This window comes from Rhinopithecus roxellana, chromosome 15, assembly GCF_007565055.1.
Source record: "Rhinopithecus roxellana isolate Shanxi Qingling chromosome 15, ASM756505v1, whole genome shotgun sequence".
Lineage (NCBI taxonomy): Eukaryota > Metazoa > Chordata > Mammalia > Primates > Cercopithecidae > Rhinopithecus > Rhinopithecus roxellana.
The window spans coordinates 119,842,503-119,860,181 of NC_044563.1; positions in this window are offsets into that span (position 1 = coordinate 119,842,503).

The window sequence follows — 17,679 nt, forward strand, 5'->3', positions numbered from 1 at the left end:
TGATTTGGATATTGGCTAAAAGTGATAACACAATGCCTAACACTCAGCAGGAACTCAATAAATTCATCTCCTCTCAGTTAATAAAGTCGTATCATTTTTATGGTGTTACCAAGGGTTTTGTGAAACCAAAGAACTGAAATTAAATTTTAGTTATGTTTTAGACTTACATTAATTTCCTCAAAAATCTCTTTTAATGTGCAAACTTTATTATATCTGGGAAATAGTTCATCTATCATAGAATCTGACCTTATGGAATATGAAGTAGCATGGAGACATTAGCTTGTGTTTTATAACTGAAAACTCAAATGCCTCTTAGTGTATTAAGGCATAAGGTATTAGTTGGGAAATAATAGAGGAGAAAGAGCTGCATAGTAATTTTTAAAAAGCCTAACATTTCCAAGTTCTCATAGTTTATCAGGATGATATAACTGAATTTATATGGTGTTTATTGTCAAAATCACCTAGATTTAAAACTTGACTGGCATTTTGTAGTTATGACATTAAAAAAATCACAATAATAGTAATAATAGTTAACATTTATGGAGTGTTCATTCTTAGCTAGATATTTTGCTAAGAACTTTGCATGTAAAATCTAATTTATTTCTTTTAGTAATTCTAAGGTAGAAACTATAGTTATTCCCACTTATAGATGTTACACAGTAATGGAATTGGTATTTGAACCTATTCTGTTTCATACAAACTTACCTTCCATGCAAGCTCCTCAAATTTCTTGAGTGTCCTTATCTATACAATAAGGATATCATTATTAAAGAAATATGAGATCATATATATGAAAATCATAGTACATAGTAAACACTTTATTGTTAATTTTATTTTCTCTTTAGAGACAAAGGAGTCAGTCATAGTCTAGGTGGCCTAGGTACTAACTCTAGCTACTTATGTTTGTGTCTTATATAGTTATAGATAGCCAGGGTTGAGAGAAGCCTTAGATGTCACTTTTTACCACCTGTTTTGAAGCTGAAGAAACCTGAGGTTTGGAAGGTCAAATGGATTACCCAGAGTCATAGAGCTAGCACATGGCAGAGCTGAGCTCTAACTCTAACACTAGTGCTCTGCCAGTATATAATGCTGCCCTCTCGTTTTCTTTGACTAAGTAATCGTATTACAAGAACACAAAAAATAAGCTAATAACGAGATGCATGAAACTTGCCAATACTTTGTTTTATATTGATGCGTTTATAATTAAATTTAGTATTTTATTAAATGATTATTAGTAGTACATATTTATAAATATTTCCAAATGCCTAAAACTGAAATTTCATGCCATCCTCAATGATTAAGTTACTAGGCAGTAACTCACCCCGCTAGGGTTAATTATTACACCTAATAACATTCATGCTGGAAACTCCTGCTTAGACTAATTACTCTCATAAATCTCTTTAGAGAAGTGTAAAATTCTCATTACTTAAATGATAAAACAACTAATCTACTAATCTTTGCTCCTTGTCCCTTCGAGATAATAAGATTGACAAGTTTGCTGGAGTTGAATGATGTTTTAAGGTAATTAAAAGTGTTGAAAGAACCAAGGGCCTAACGAGCTCACAATGATGTCTGGAAACTAAGGGAGAACAGAAATTGTAGAATAAAAACGAATGTGGAAAATTCACCCTTAAATTTATAAAGGGATTCTTTTCCATTTTAACCTGATTTTTAAACTTTTGTTGCAGAAGGAGGTCCTTGAACATGTGGTTAAATTTGCCATCATTTAAAACTACACTAAATACTTAAATTTTTCATTCATTTATTTATTCAACAAGTACACATTGGAACTTAAGATAAAACTATCAACAGGACTTCATCATTCACCTCACAGAGCTTGCAGTCTAGTATACAGGTAAGTAAACAATTCAAATATTGTATGCCTTGAAAGGCTTTTTTAAGGTGGTGTGACTCCATTTCACTGTAGCATTTTTCATCCATTGCCACTGCTGGTGACTCACAAGTACCACATGGCTTAGCAGAATCACCCAGCTCCAAAAAATGAGTTATTAACCTTAGGTACACCCCATGTACCTATTTGTTCATTGAAACGACCATTTCAGAGGTATATCAGTCTGGGTTCAAGCAGGAGAGAGAAACCACACCTGTTATTTGAACAGAGAAAATTTAATATAAAGAATGCATCTGGGCAACATCGTAAGACCCTGTCTCTACAAAACTTAAAAAAAATTTAATTAAAAAATTTAGCTGCACATAGTGGCATACACTTGTAGTGCTAGCTACTTCAGAGGCTGAGATAGGAGGATCTCTTGAGCTCAGGAGTTCCATGTGGCAGTGAATTATGATTGCAGCAGCCTGGCATGGGAGGGAGGGGGGCGGGAGAGAAAGAGAGAGAGAGACAGAGAGAGAGAGAGCAGAAGAGAAAGGAAGGGAAGGGAAGGGAAGGGAAGGGAGGGGAGGGGGGGGAGGGGAGGGGAGGGGAGGGGGAGGGGGAGAGAGGGGAGAGAGAGGGGAGAGAGAGAGGGAGAGAGAGAGGGGAGAGAGGAGGGGAGAGAGACGGGGAGAAGAGAGGGGAGATAGCGAGGGGAGGGACAGAGAGGGGGGAGGGGGCAGAGAGCGGGGGCGAGAGAGGGGGAGAGAGAGGGGCGGTGAGAGAGAGGGGAGAGAGAGGGGAGAGCGGGGGGAGAGAGAGGGGGAGAGAGAGGGGGAGAGAGCGGGGCGCGAGAGGGGAGAGGAGAGGGGAGAGAGAGAGAGGAGAGAGAGAGGAGAGAGAGAGGAGAGAGAGAGGAGAGGAGGAGAGAGCGAGGAGAGAGAGAGGCGAGAGGAGAGAGAGAGAGAGAGGAGAGAGGAGAGAGGGGAGGAGAGAGGGAGAGAGGAGAGGAGCGAGGGAGGCGAGGGAGAGAGGGAGAGGGGAGAGGAGGAGGGGAGAGAGAGGGAGAGAGGAGGAGGGAGGGGCGAGAGGGGAGGGAGAGAGAGGGAGGGAGAGAGAGGGAAGGGGGAGAGAGAGGGGGGAGGGAGGGAGAGGGAGGGGGGAGAGGGGGGGGGGGAGAGGGGAGAGAGGAGAGGGGGGGGAGAGGGGGGAGAGGGAGCGGCGGGAGAGGGAAGAGGGAGAGGAGAGAGAGGGAGAGGAGAGAGGGAGAGGAGAGAGGGAGAGGAGAGAGGGAGAGGAGAGAGGGAGAGGAGGGAGAGAGGAGAGAGAGAGAGAGAGAAAGAGAGAGAGAGAGAGACCCTGTTTCAAAAAAAAAAAAAAAAAAGAAAAGAAAAAGAATGGCTAAGTAGGTTGTAAGTTGTGAATACATAGCTAAAGTGGTGAAAAGCTGGGTGCTATGGAGATGGCTACTGCAGAAAGCAGCTATGCTACCACCCCTGGGGCTGAAAGAACACAGGTAACAGGTTGGAACTATGAAAACTTCTAAACTTGAAGGAGGGACCCTGTGGGGTCCCAGATCTCCAAGGAGAGGGTATGACTTGGTTGGTACTGATGTCTGGAGGTTTTAGGGGGAGGCATGATGAAGCTTGTTCTATAAGTGTTGGAAAAAGGAAACACCAATTCACCTATTACTAGGAACTGTTGCTGCTGGGATGAAGAACATTCCTGAGGTGTTACTCACAGTAACAGGAAGACCACAGAAAACCAGGAACACACAGAAAAGAACATGTTTTCTTTCCTTCTCCAGCCTTGCAGTCCTCTGCAGGCCCCCTACTGGCAGAGTCTAACAGGACCAGCTGGCAAAACAGAAATGTGGTTTTCTGAGTCCCAGCTCGCATCGAGAAGCAAAGTAGTAGTCCTGCATGAGTTTGGAACCAAAAGGCGGTAATTTAATAACTAGGGCAAATGGGAAGTCAACAGAGTGGGCCCTGGACTCTGCTATCCTCAAAACCTCTTATCCAGTGCCTGAGAAATACACCTTAAACTCCCTTCTGTGTAGTTCTGTGAGGATGAGTTCCCCTACTGTGTGGGGAAAAAGGCCACTAGGAGGGAATCTATGTGGACATGTTATCCTCTAGCCTTTATTATTCCCTCTCTATTATGAGATAATACACACAATTATCATAATATCTACAGATGCATTTAGGATATCCTTCCTTTCTGGCCTCTTGGCCAATATCTCTTCATGGGGAGATGGTATAATATTTGGAGGTGTTCCTAGACTCTACTGACTCCTTTGGTTTTGCCAACAGCATGGTAAGAGTTATTGTAGGTGATATGGATTGAATATGTGTCTGTGCCCAAATCTCAAGTTTAACTATAATCCCCAATGTTGGGGGTGGAGCCTGATGGAAGTTATTGGATCATGGGGGCAGCGTTCTCACGAATGGCGCAGCACTATCCCCTTGGTGCTCTTATGATAGTGAGTGAATTATCATAAGATCTCATTGTTTTAAAAGTGTGTAGCATCTCCTTTCGCCTTTCTCCTCCTCCAACCATGTGAAGTGCTTGCTCCCCCTTTACCTTCTGCCATAATTGAAAGTTCCCTGAGGCCTCACCAGAAGCTGATACTGCCAGGCTTCCTGTACAGCCTGTGGAACCATAATCTAATTAAACATCTTTACTTTATAAATTGCCCAGCCTCAGGTATTTATTTATAGCAATGTGAGAATGGACTAATACAGTAGGGATACATAGTACATTTCCTTTCTACTAAGGGAGCCTCCAAAATGACTTTTTGCATGGTATTGACTGAGAAATTGGTCAGCTGCTGGCTGTTTTCTTTGGGAGAGATACAGTTCTGGGAATTAACTAGGATAGCTAAGAATGTGATTTTTAGAAGGAAGGATGAAAATAATGAATTAGGCTCAGAGGATGGCATAGAACGGTTCTTTAGGGGAAAATACAGACATTGTAGAGCAATGGTTTGCATTCATCTTTTTAAACTTTTATGTTTACATACTAAAATGTTGGTGGGTATGCTCAACACATCAAAATATTAAAGTACTCCAATACCACATGTCAATAATCACAACTCTACAACTTCACAGCTGGGTTTCAAAATGTTTACAAAAGCATTTATAGTAAACCCGCTAGTCACGAATTGGCCCTTCAGCATCATGTAACTGTTTAGGTAAAATTATTTACTGCCTTGAGCACACTGTATTATATTTTCCTGTATACTTCAGATAACTTGCCCCCTTCCCTTGGTGCCAGCTGGCTGCTATGCCACACTTCTAATCTAGTCATATTAGGTTGTACCTTGCTTTACCTGCACTGCAGGTGGCATTCAGGCTAATGCTCCAGCTCACAGGCATCACCATTAGAGTTGTTTCCAAACATAAGACAGAGTCCAAGATGGCTGAATAGGAAAAAGTGGTCTGCAGCTCCCAGCGAGATCGACACAGAAGACAGGTGATTTCTGTATTTCCAACTGAGGTACCTGGTTCATCTCATTGGGACTGGCTGGACAGTGGGTGCAACTCACAGAGGGCAAGCTGAAGCAGGGCGGGGTGTTGCCTCACCCAGAAAGTGCAAGGGGTCAGGGTATTTCCCTTTCCTAGACAAGGGAAGCCATGACAGAGTGTACCTGTACACCTCTGCCCAAATACTGTGCTTTTCCCACAGTCTTAGCAACTGGCAGACCAGGTGATTCCCTCCTGTGCCTGGCTCAGTGAGTCCCATGCCCATGGAGCCTTGCTCACTGCTAGCACAGCAGTCTGAGATTGACCTGCGGGGCTGCAGCCTGGCAGGGAGAGTGGTGTCCACCATTGCTGAGGCTTGAGTAGGTAAACAAAGTGGCTGGGAAGCTTGAAATGAGCAGAGCCCACCACAGCTCAGCAAGGCCTACTGCCTCTATAGACTCCACCTCTGTAGGCAGGGCATCGATGAACAAAGGCAGGATTCAACTTCTGCAGACTTAAACGTTGCTGTATGACAGCTCTGAATAGAAGAGTGGTTCTCCCAGCATGGCATTCGAGCTCTGAGAATGGACAGACTGCCTCCTCAAGCAGGTCCCTGACTCCTGTGTGGCCTGACTGGGAGACACCTCCCAGTAGGGGCTGACAGATGCCTCATACAGGCGGCTGCCCCTCTGGGACGAAGCTTCCAGAGGAAGGGTCAGGCAGCAATATTTGCTGTTCTGCAATATTTGCTGTTCGGCAATATTTGCTGTTCTGCAGCCTCTGCTGGTGGTACCAGCAGGCAAACAGGGTCTGGAGTGGACCTCCAGCAAACTCCAACAGACCTGTAGCCGAGGGGCCTGACCGTTACAAGGAAAACTAAAACAGAAAGGAATAGCATCAACATCAACAAAAAAGGACATCCACACCAAACCCCCATCTGTAGGTCACCAAAATCAAAGACCAAAGGTAGATAAAACCACAGTGACGGGGAGAAACCAGAGCAGAAAAGCTGAAAATTCCAAAAACCAGAGTGCCTCTTCTCCTCCAAAGGATCGCAGCTCCTTGCTGGCAATGGAACAAAGCTAGATGGAGAATGAGTTTGACGAGTTAACAGAAGTAGGATTCAGAAGTCGGTAATAATAAACTTCTCTGAGCTAAAGGAGCATGTTCTAACCCATTGCAAGGAAGCAAAAATCCTTGAAAAAAAGGTTAGATGAATGGCTAACTAGAATAAACAGTGTAGAGAAGACATTAAATGACCTGATGGAGCTGAAAATCACAGCACAAGAACTTCATGATCCATGTACAAGCTTCAGTAGCTGATTCGATCAAGTGGAAGAAAGGATATCAGTGATAGAAGATAAAATTAATGAAATAAAGCAAGAAGAAAAGATTAGAGAAAAAAAGGGTGAAAAGAAATGAACAGAGACTCCAAGAAATATGGGACTATGAAAAGACCAAATCTACATTTGATTAGCATACCCGAAAGTGATGGGAAGAATGGAACCAAGTTAGAAAACACTCTTCAGGATATTATCCAGGAGAACTTCCCCAACCTAGCAAAGCAGGCCAACATTCTGATTCAGGAAATACAGAGACCACCACAAAGATACTCCTTGAGAGGAACAACCCCAAGACACATAATTGTGAGATTCACAAAGTCTAAATGAAGGAAAAAATGTTAAGGGTAGCCAGAGAGAAAGTCTGATGGGCTTCCCTTTGTGGGTAACCCGATCTAACAGTGGATCTCTCGGCAGAAACCCTACAAGCCAGAAGAGAGTGGGGGCCAATATTCCACATTCTTAAAGAAAAGAATTTTCAGCCCAGAATTTCATAGCCAGCCAAACTAAGCTTCATAAGTGAAGCTGAAATAAAATCCTTTACAGATAAGCAAATGTTGAGAGATTTTATCACCACCAGGCCTGCCTTACAACAGCTCCTGAAGGAAGCACTAAACATGGAAAGGAACAACTGGTATCAGTCACTGTAACAACATGCCAAATTGTAACGACCATCGATGCTATGAAGAAACTGCATCAACTAAGGGGCAAAATAACCAGCTAACATCATAATGATATGATCAAATTCACACATAACAATACTAACCTTAAATGTAAACGGACTAAATGCCCCAATTAAAAGACACAGACTGGCAAATAGGATAGAGTCACGATCCATCAGTGTGGTGTATTCAGGAGACCCATCTCATTCACAGAGACACACATAGGCTCAAAATAAAGGGATGGAGGAAGATCTGACAAGCAAATGGAAAGCAAAAAAGAGCAGGTGTTGCAATCCTAGTCTCTGATAAAACAGACTTTAAACCATCAAAGATCAAAAGAGACAAAGGCCATTACATAATGGTAAAGGGATCAATTCAACAAGAACTAACTATCCTAAATATTTATGCACCCAATACAGGAGCACCCAGATTTATAAAGCAAGTCCTTAGAGACCTACAAAGAGACTTAGACTCTCACACAGTAATGGGAGACTTCAACACCCCACTGGCAATATTAGACACATCAATGAGACAGAAGGATAACAAGGATATCCAGGACTTGAATTCAGCTCTGCACCAAGCAGACCTAATAGACATCTACAGAACTCTCCACCCCAGATCAACAGAATATACATTCTTCTGAGCGCCATATCACACTTATTCTAAAATGGACCACATAATTAAAAGTAAAACACTCCTTAGTAAATGTAAAATAACAGAAATCACAACAAACTGTCTCTCAGACCACAGGGTAATCAATTTAGAACTCAGGATTAAGAAACTCACTCAAAACCACACAACTACATGGAAACTGAACAACCTGCTTCTGAATGACTACTGGGTAAATAACAAAATGAAGGCAGAAATAAAGATGTTTTTTGAAACCAATAAAAACAAAGACACAATGTACCAGAATCTCTGAGACACATTATAGCAGTGTGTAGAGGGAAATTTATAGCACTAAATGCCCACAAGAGAAAGCAGGAAAGATCTAAAATTGACACCCTAAATCACAATTAAAAGAACTAGAGAAGCAAGAGCAAACAAATTCAAAAGCTAGCAGAAGGCAAGAAACAACTAAGATCAGAGAATAACTGAAGGAGATAGAGACAAAAAAACTCTTCAAAAAAAAAAAAAAAAATCAGTGAATCCAGGAGTTGGTTTTTTGAAAAGATCAATAAAATAGACAGACAGCTAGCCAGACTAATAAAGAAGAAAAGAGAGAAGAGTCAAATAGACACAATAAAAAATGATAAAGGGGATATCACCACTGATCCCACAGAAATACAACCTACCATCAGAGAATACTATAAACACCTCTACGCAAATAAACTAGAAAACCTAGAAGAAATGAATAATTTCCTGGACACTTACACCCTCCCAAGACTAAACCAGGAAGAAGTTGGATCCCTGAATAGACCAATAGCAGGCTCTGAAATTGAGGCAATAATTAATAGCCTACCAAACAAAAACAGCCCAGGACCAGACAGATTCACAGCTGAATTCTACCAGAGGTACAAAGAGGAGCTGGTACCATTCCTTCTGAAACATTCCAAAAAATAGGAAAAGAGAGAATCCTCCCTAACTCATTTTATGAGGTATTCTGATACCAAAGCGTGGCAGAGACACAACAAAAAAAAAGGATTTTAGACAATATCTCTGATGAACACTGATGCAAAATCCTCAATTAAATACTGGCAAACCAAATCCAGCAGCACATCAAAAAGCTTATCCACCATGATCAAATCAGCTTCATACCTGGGATGCAAGGCTGGTTCAACATATGCAAATCAATAAATGTAACCCATCACATAAAGACAGCCAGTGACAAAAACCACATGATTATCTCAATAGATGCAGAAAAGGCCTTTGACAAAACAGAGCTTCATGCTAAAAACTCTCAATAAACTAGGTATTGATAGAATGTATCTCAAAGTAATACGAGCTATTTATGACAAACCCACAGCCAATATCATACTGATTGGGCAAAAATTGGAAGTATTCCCTTTGAAAACTGGCACAGGAAAAGGATGCCCTCTCTCAGCACTCCTATTCAACATAGTGTTGGAAATTCTGGCCAGGGCAATCAGGCAAGAAATAAAAGGTATTCAATTAGGAAAAGATGAAGACAAAATGTCCCTGTTTGCAGATGACATGATTGTTTATTTAGAAAACCCATCATCTTAGCCCAAAACCCCTTTAAGCTGATAAGCAACTTCAACAGTCTCAGGATACAAAATCAATGTGCAAAAATCACAAGCATTTGTATACACGATAAACAGACAGAGAACCAAATCATGAGTGAACTCCCATTCACAATTAGTACAAAGAAAATAAAATACCTAGGAATGCAACTTACGAGGGATGTGAAGGACCTCTTCAAGGAGAACTACAAACCACTGCTCAACGAAATAAAAGAGAACACAAACAAAATGGAAGAACATTCCATGCTCATGGATAGGAAGAATCAATATCATGAAAATGGCCATACTGCCCAAGGTAATTTATAGATTCAATGCCATCCCCATCAAGCTACCAATGAGTTTCTTCACAGAATTGGAAAAAACTACTTGAAAGTTCATATGGAACCAAAAAAGACCCTGCATAGCCGCAACAATCCTAAGCAAAAAGAACAAAGCTGGAGGCATCATGTTACCTGACTTCAAACTATACTACAAGGCTACAGTAACCAAAAAAGGATGGTACTGGTACCAAAACAGAGAAATAGACCAATGGAACAGAACAGAGGCCTCAGAAATAATGCCACACATCTACAATCATCTGATCTTTGACAAACCTGACAAAAACAAGCAATGGGGAAAGGATTCCCTATTTAATAAATGGTGTTGGGAAAACTGGCTAGTCCTATGTAGAAAGCTGAAACTGGATCCTTCCCTTACACTTTATACAAAAATTAACTCAAAATGGATTAAATACTTAAATTGTAAGACCTAAAACCACAAAAACCCAGACAATACCATTCAGGATATAGGCATTGGCAAAGACTTCATGACTAAAACACCAAAAGCAATGACAACAAAAGCCATAATAGACAAATAGAATCTAACTAAACTAAAGAGCTCCTGCACAGCAAAAGAAACTATCATCAGAGTGAACCGGCAACCTACAGAATGGGAGAAAATTTTTGCAATGTATCTATCTGACAAAGGGCGAATACCCAGAATCTATAAAGAACTTAAATTTACAAAAAAAACAAACAAACAAACAAACAAAAAAAAACCCATCAAAAAGTGGGCAAAGGATATGAACAGACACTTCTCAAAATAAGACATTTATGCAGCCCACAGACACATGAAAAATTGCTCATCATCACTGGTCATCAGAGAAATGCAAATCAAAACCACAATGAGATACTATCTCACGCCAGTTAGAATGGCGACCATTAAAAAGGAAACAACAGAGGCTGGAGAGGATGTGGAGAAATAGGAACGCTTTTACAATGTTGGTGGGAGTGTAAATTAGTTCAACTATTGTGGAAGACAGTGTGGCAATTCCTCAAGGTTCCAGAACCAGAAATACCATTTGACCAAGCAATCCCATCACTGGGTATACACCTAAAGGATTATAAATGATGCTACTATAAAGACACATGCACATATATGTTTATTGTGGCACTATTCACAATAGCAAAGACTTGGAACCAACCCAAATGTCCATCAATGATAGACTGGACTAAGAAAATGTGGCACATATACACCATGGAATACTATGCAGCAATAAAAAAGGATGAGTTCATGTCCTTTGCAGGGACATGGATGACACTGGAAACTATCATTCTGAGCAAACTATCACAAGGACAGAAAACCAAACACCGCATGTTTTCACTCACAGGTAGGAGTTGAACAATGAGAACACAAGGACAGAGGGTGGGGAATATCACACACTGGGGCCTATCAGAGGGTGGGGGGCTGGGAGAGGGAGAGTAGTTGGAGAAATATCTAATGTAAATGATGAGTTGATGGGTGCAGCCAACCAACATGGCACATGTATACCTATGTAACAAACCTGCACATTGTGCACATGTACCCTAGAGCTTAAAGTATATATATAAAAGAGTTGTTTCCTCAGTCATAGCAAAAATACATTTTTACATATCAGTAAAAATTACAGTGCATCCTTTGTGCTCTCTCTTCCAACATGAATATGGGTAGGCCAGGTATTTGTTTTAGAATAGTCTCTTATCTTGTAAGTACTATATATGTGTTAGCTTAATAAAATATTGAGATAGTGAGTTATGGTTTAAGAAAAGACAATGGTAATTGCATTGTGTCAGGAAATGGAAGAAGAGTAAGAATATATAACCCCCTTTCCAATTCAGTTCCTTGCACTCAGTGGTCTAAACATTAGTTGCTCCTATCAGCTAACATTTTCATTTGGAAGTGACTATACTGAAACGATTACAGTAAGTTTGGCTTTGAAATATTCATGACAAATATAACAAAAAAGGCACAATGATATGATCCTATTGGGATATGTATTATTAGAAATATGGCAATTGTAGTGAATAACTATATTTTATAAGCCCTTGAGGGTCAGCTACTTGGGAGACCATTTAATAAATAAAAGTAGAAGCAATATATGGATTCTCTCTCAGTGTCATCTGTATTTCCTTTAGGTTTTCAATCATATATATGAAAATAAACCCAATCTACAGCCCTAACCTGCACATCTGATACAGTATACATCAGCCACACATAGCTATGTAAATTATGAAAAAATAAAAATTTAGTTCTTAATTGCACTTGCCACATTTCACATGTCAACAGTCACATATGGTGGCGACCATATTGGACAGCACAGGTATTAGAACATTCCAACATTGCAGAAAAATCTACTGGATAGTGACAGACTGTACCTACAGTTAGGAACTCTATTAGGGCTCAGTTTGGGGTTTAATTATATCTAAAAGTCTTCTAACAGAGGCATGTGAATGCTAAACCAAAGAAGATAGGAAACAGAGGCAGTAATTAGTTTCTCTATCGCCACATTTAAAAGAGTTAAATTCTGCCATGAGGTGTTATGGTTCTCCATTATCATTAGTTTTAGTTTGCTGGGGTGAGATGAGAAGGCTCATCCCAAATGCCTTTTGAATATATAGGACCCTTAGAGTAGGACGGATTCCAAGAGATCCGCCCAGAATCATCTTATCTGAAGTTTATATAACTTTAAAAAGGTGTATTGAGAGTAACTTACAAAGATTTTGCAGGATTCATGACTCATTTATCTGTAGCATCTACTTGGGTAACCTTCATTTTTCAGGAGTTAAACACTCAGCAGGAATGTACTTGTTAGAGACAATAACCACTGCTGCATCTCCAGGCAACATGGAAACAGTTAACCTGACCTGCAGATGACAGAAGAATCGTCAGTCGCTTCTTTTGCCGCGTCCACCACAGATGGTTCTCAGGAGCTGATTACTTGGTACTGATGATGTGGTTTGTGAGAGGAAGGCAACAGTTATCTAATGAACATCTTAAACGTTACAACAACATTTAAGACACAATAAGAAAGGTAAGTAATCTTATTCCTGTTTTACAGATAGGAAACTGAGGCTCATAAAGTTTCAGTAACATGGCCAGGGTCTCATAGGTAGAAAGTGATTGCAAAATTTTGGGGGAAAGAAAAAGCAGCAGGAGGGTGTTGCAGTGCCTCATGCCTGTAATCTCTGTTCTTTGAGAGGCTGAGGCAGGAGGATTGTTTGAGGCCAAGGGCTTAAGACTAGCCCGGGCAACATAGTGAGACTCCCCATCTATAAAAAATTTAAAAACTAGCCAGGCATAGTGATGCATGCCTGTATTCCCAGACATAGACTGGGGCAGGAAGATTGCTTGAACCCAGGAGGTCAAGGCTGCAGTGAGCTATAATTGCACCACTGCACTCCAGCCTGGATGACAGAGCTAGACTCAGACATACACACACCCACAGACCAAAAAGGAAAAGAAAAAAAAAAGGAAAAAAGGGAGGAGTGGGGGAGGCTTTTTTCCTCCATACCACACTATCTACCAGAGGGAGAAAAGGGGCAGATCCTGGGGAATTTTTCCTTAAGGATTCAGACCACCTCGTTCTGCCATCAGTTATGCTATTTTGGGGCATCTTGTATCAACGGAGTGAGGATAAGTACCTTTGGAAAGCTGAAGAGATAATACACATAAAAATGTTTTTCTGCACCATCCTATCCCCCGTCAACACTTGGCTCTAAACGGCAGAGCGTGCCAAACTGAAGCAGCTGGGTCACTGTTTGGCTTGTTCACAGACACCTGTGTAAAAAAAAACTTGGATAAACATTGTTACTTCTCATTCCATCTGCCTTTCCTAACCTACCTTTTCTTCTATTCATTATTTTATGTTTTTTTAATGTTTAATTGACAAAGAATAATTGTATACATTTATGGGGCGCAATGTGATGTTTCAATACACGGAAAGATCAAATCAGGCTAATTAGCATATTCATCACCTTTTCTTCTCTAAATTACAAATGAGTTGTCCAAGGTCAATGCTCAGAGGCTTTCTGCTTTTCCTCGCAGGGCAAGCATCACATCTATGCCTGAGTTAGAGAAACTGCTAACTAGGGCTGCACAAAATCACAGAGACACAGGAAACAGAGGTGAACACAGTGACCTCATTTATGATGCTCACAAGCTCCACAAATTCTCACGTAGAGCAACCACTATAGACATCACAGGAGCAGAGGCTGCCTCCTCTTTGAAGCTTATTTTTTGAATCTCCTGTGACAAGGATAATTTGACAGGCCTAACAGCAAGCACCAGATCCTTTGTGTACTGTTCTATGCCTTTGTAACACACATTCTACCTCTAGATACTGAAGTCATTTTATTTGAACCAGAATAAGACACCAAACAGGCACGAGGCTGTCATAAATGTCAAAATTCGAGAAAGAGTCTTAGAAATTTTTTATAAGCTTAATTTTTGTCTCCTAGAGTCTGAGCCCAGAACTCTAGATATATATTTCATAAAACATGATTTTCCTTTCTGATTTGCGTTTGAAAGTTTGCTTTTAATGGACTCCTGTAAAATTGCACAGTTCAGTATTACCCATGGGGCATGTGTGTGAAAATTTTCTACTGAGCTGCAGCATGAGAAGATGTATTATTCAGCAGCCACTTGTTATAATTCAGGTAGCTTTGTATAGTGAAAAATAGGAAGACAGAATTAATGAAATGCATAAATAAAACAATAAATTATAATCTGTGCAAAAGCTAATTTGCTAATTTGCTATACAGTAAATGTAATATGTCTTGATCCTATTGAAGCATATTATGCAGTGTCTTGTGAAATCTTATTTGCAAAATTAATTTAAATGGTCTTGGAACAGAGATGAAGGACTGTAAACAATGGTAGCAATAAATGGCAAACCTGTAAGTAAGGAGCAGCATTCAGCCAGTTGAGAGGGAAGGCTGTCAGTCTTGCCCGGCAGAGTGGAGAAGGTAGTGGGTGAGGAAATAGGTGGGAAGGGAGGGTTTGTGAGTTAACTGAAGGTCACCAAAAAGCCAACAGTGAGGTAGATTCTCAGCATTTCATTCTTTCCTATTCCTAAACACAACTGCCATAACTTTTCTGTTTCTTTTTAGAACAGGGAGAATGAAAATCCTCTCTCTTTGCCTTTCTCAAGCATACTCTATATAGGCTTCCTCTGGCTGTCCTTCAGCCACTGGATCTCAGCCTTACCCAGAACCCAGCATAGGGGTTTGGTACACAATTCCTTTGGTAATCACACAGCCCTGCCAAGTAATCTTTTTTTGCTTAGGATTGGGATTGGGATGGTTGTGATGGTTAATACTGATTATCAACTGGATTGGATTGAGGGATACAAAGTATTAAGCCTGGTTGTGTCTGTGTGGGTATGGCTGAAATAGATTAACATTTGAGTCAGTGAGCTGGGGAAGGCAGATCCACACTTAATATGATGGGCACAATCCAATCAGCTTCCAGCTAATATAGAGCAGGCAGAAAAATGTGAAAAGGAGAGATGGGCCTAGCCTCCCAGCCTGCATCTTTCTCCCATGCTGGATGCTTCCTGCCCTTGAACATCGGCAGTTCCAAGTTCTTCAACTTGGGGACAGACTGGTTGCTGTCAGTCCTTGCTCCTCAGCTTGCAGACAGCCTATTGTGGGACCTTGTGATCGTGTAAGTTAATACTTAATAAACTTATATATATATATATCTCCATCCTATTAGTTCTGTCCCTCTAAGAGAACCCTAATACAGGTGTTAACTGGGACATTGGTTTTATGCTTTGGTTTGACAAATATTTATGAGTACTTTATATGTATTAGGCACTGTCTAGAGTCTAGGTTTACAACTGTCAACACAACACTCTCCCTGTTTCCCAGTATAGGGGGAATTCAGGTGTTTACAATATACTCTAGGTTCCCTAGCCAAAAACTAGCCAGTCGTCTTGCAAATTCATGCTTTCAGAACCAAAAGTGAAACAAAGAGTTTCAAAGAGCCTTTTTATTTTATTTTTTATTTTTATTTTTTTTTGTGATTATGCCTCTGAGGGCAACAGGTAACCCAAGGGTGATACCTGGGGCCACTGCCATCCTGAGTTAGGCAAACCCAACATCACAGAATTAAGTAGATTAGAGTCTATTTGATAAGTGGAGACTTAAAAAACTGAGACATCATCAAGACATGAAAATTAATAAATATTTTGTGTCCTAAGAGGTCTAGACCCCAAATATCCTCTATCTGTCCTGACATGATGGTCACATATGTGACCATCTTCCTCTACTGGATCTGTTAAAGGGTGGCTGTGGTACATTCTAGAGCTCCAGGAAGTGAGACACACCAGAAATTCCAGACATCTAAGCAGCATGCATTAACAATTATTAAGCTTCATTAGAGAACTCTTGTTTTAAGCTCAGTCTACTCCAGTCATTTTGTAGCCAGAGCAAGGCCTTGTAAAAACATAACCCAAGAGACACAATCACCTCAGGCAATATTTTGAATTAAATTACTAGAGTTCACACAGCTCTAATTTGCCATAAACCATATGCCCTCTGTGCAGGAATTTTATGGGGTAACGATTTATGCCTATCATTTACGAAGACAGTTTATGGATTTTTTTTTAAACCTAATTGACATATAGTTCAGCCAAACTGTAATCTACATTTTAACTTTCTGTAGTCAAAGCTAGTGAACAGCTAAAATAGCCAAGGTCCATTCATGAGCAATTGCTAAATAAATAAACCCATCACTTTCTCAGCAAATGCTTCAATGAGCACTACTAGCATACACACATGATTTGGCATCTGGTGGAGATCCCTTCAAGGATCTATCTAAGCAGCAGGACTGCATTTTCTTTTTTTGGTCTATCACTGGTATCTTGGAAGGTAGAAGGCTTTCATTAAAGGTTCATGTAACAAATTTATTCTCCAGTCTTCATCAGAGAACTTCTCAGCAGCTACTGATGCTTCAGCACTTATGACTAGGTTCTTCTGAATGGAGAAGGTTGAGGTTGCCAAAGGCTGAAGCAGAATCTTCATCATTGTTCCCCTCACTTTGGTATCATCTCTTAAATAACCTTTACCTGGGATGACAGCCCCAGAGAAACCTGCACAAGATGGAGAACAGGCAATTGGATGGCTAACGTGGTGGGCTGCTCTGCTCCTCGACTAGGGAAATGGGCAAGGAGGTGAGCTTGAAATTCTTCCATTCCTCACCTAATCTCTGAGGGAATGCTTCAGGTAGATGTATAAGAATTGTGGAGATAAGGGAACCTTTGTACATGGTTGGTGGGAATGTAAATTCGTATAGCCACCATGGAAAACACTATGGCAGTTACTCAAAAATTAAAAACAGAACTACTATGTGATCTAGCAATCCTGCTTCTGGGTGTTTACACACAAGACTTGAAATTGATATGTCAAAAAATATATGTGCTCCCATGTTCACTGCAGCACTATTCATAATATCCAAGTTACGGAACCAACCTAAGTGTCCGTCAACAGATAGAAAAAATGTGGTATATACACACAAGGAAATACTATTTAGCTTTAAAAGTGAAGGAAAATCTGTCATTCGTGACAACATAAATGGAATTGGAGAACACTATGCTAATTAAAATAAGCCAAGGCATAGAAGGACAAATATACTTTCTCATATATGGAATGTAAAAGAAACTCAAAGAAGCAGAGAGTAGAATGGTGGTGATAGAAGCTGAGGAGATGAGGGCAATGGGGAGATGATGGTCAGAAGGCTAAAAGCCTCAGTTAGAAAGGAAAAATAAGGTTTTCTTTTTTGTGACATATTACACAGTATGGTGAACGTAGTAAATAATATACATTTCAAAACTGCTAAGAAAAAATGGCGAATGTTCTCACCACAGGAAATATTTGAGGT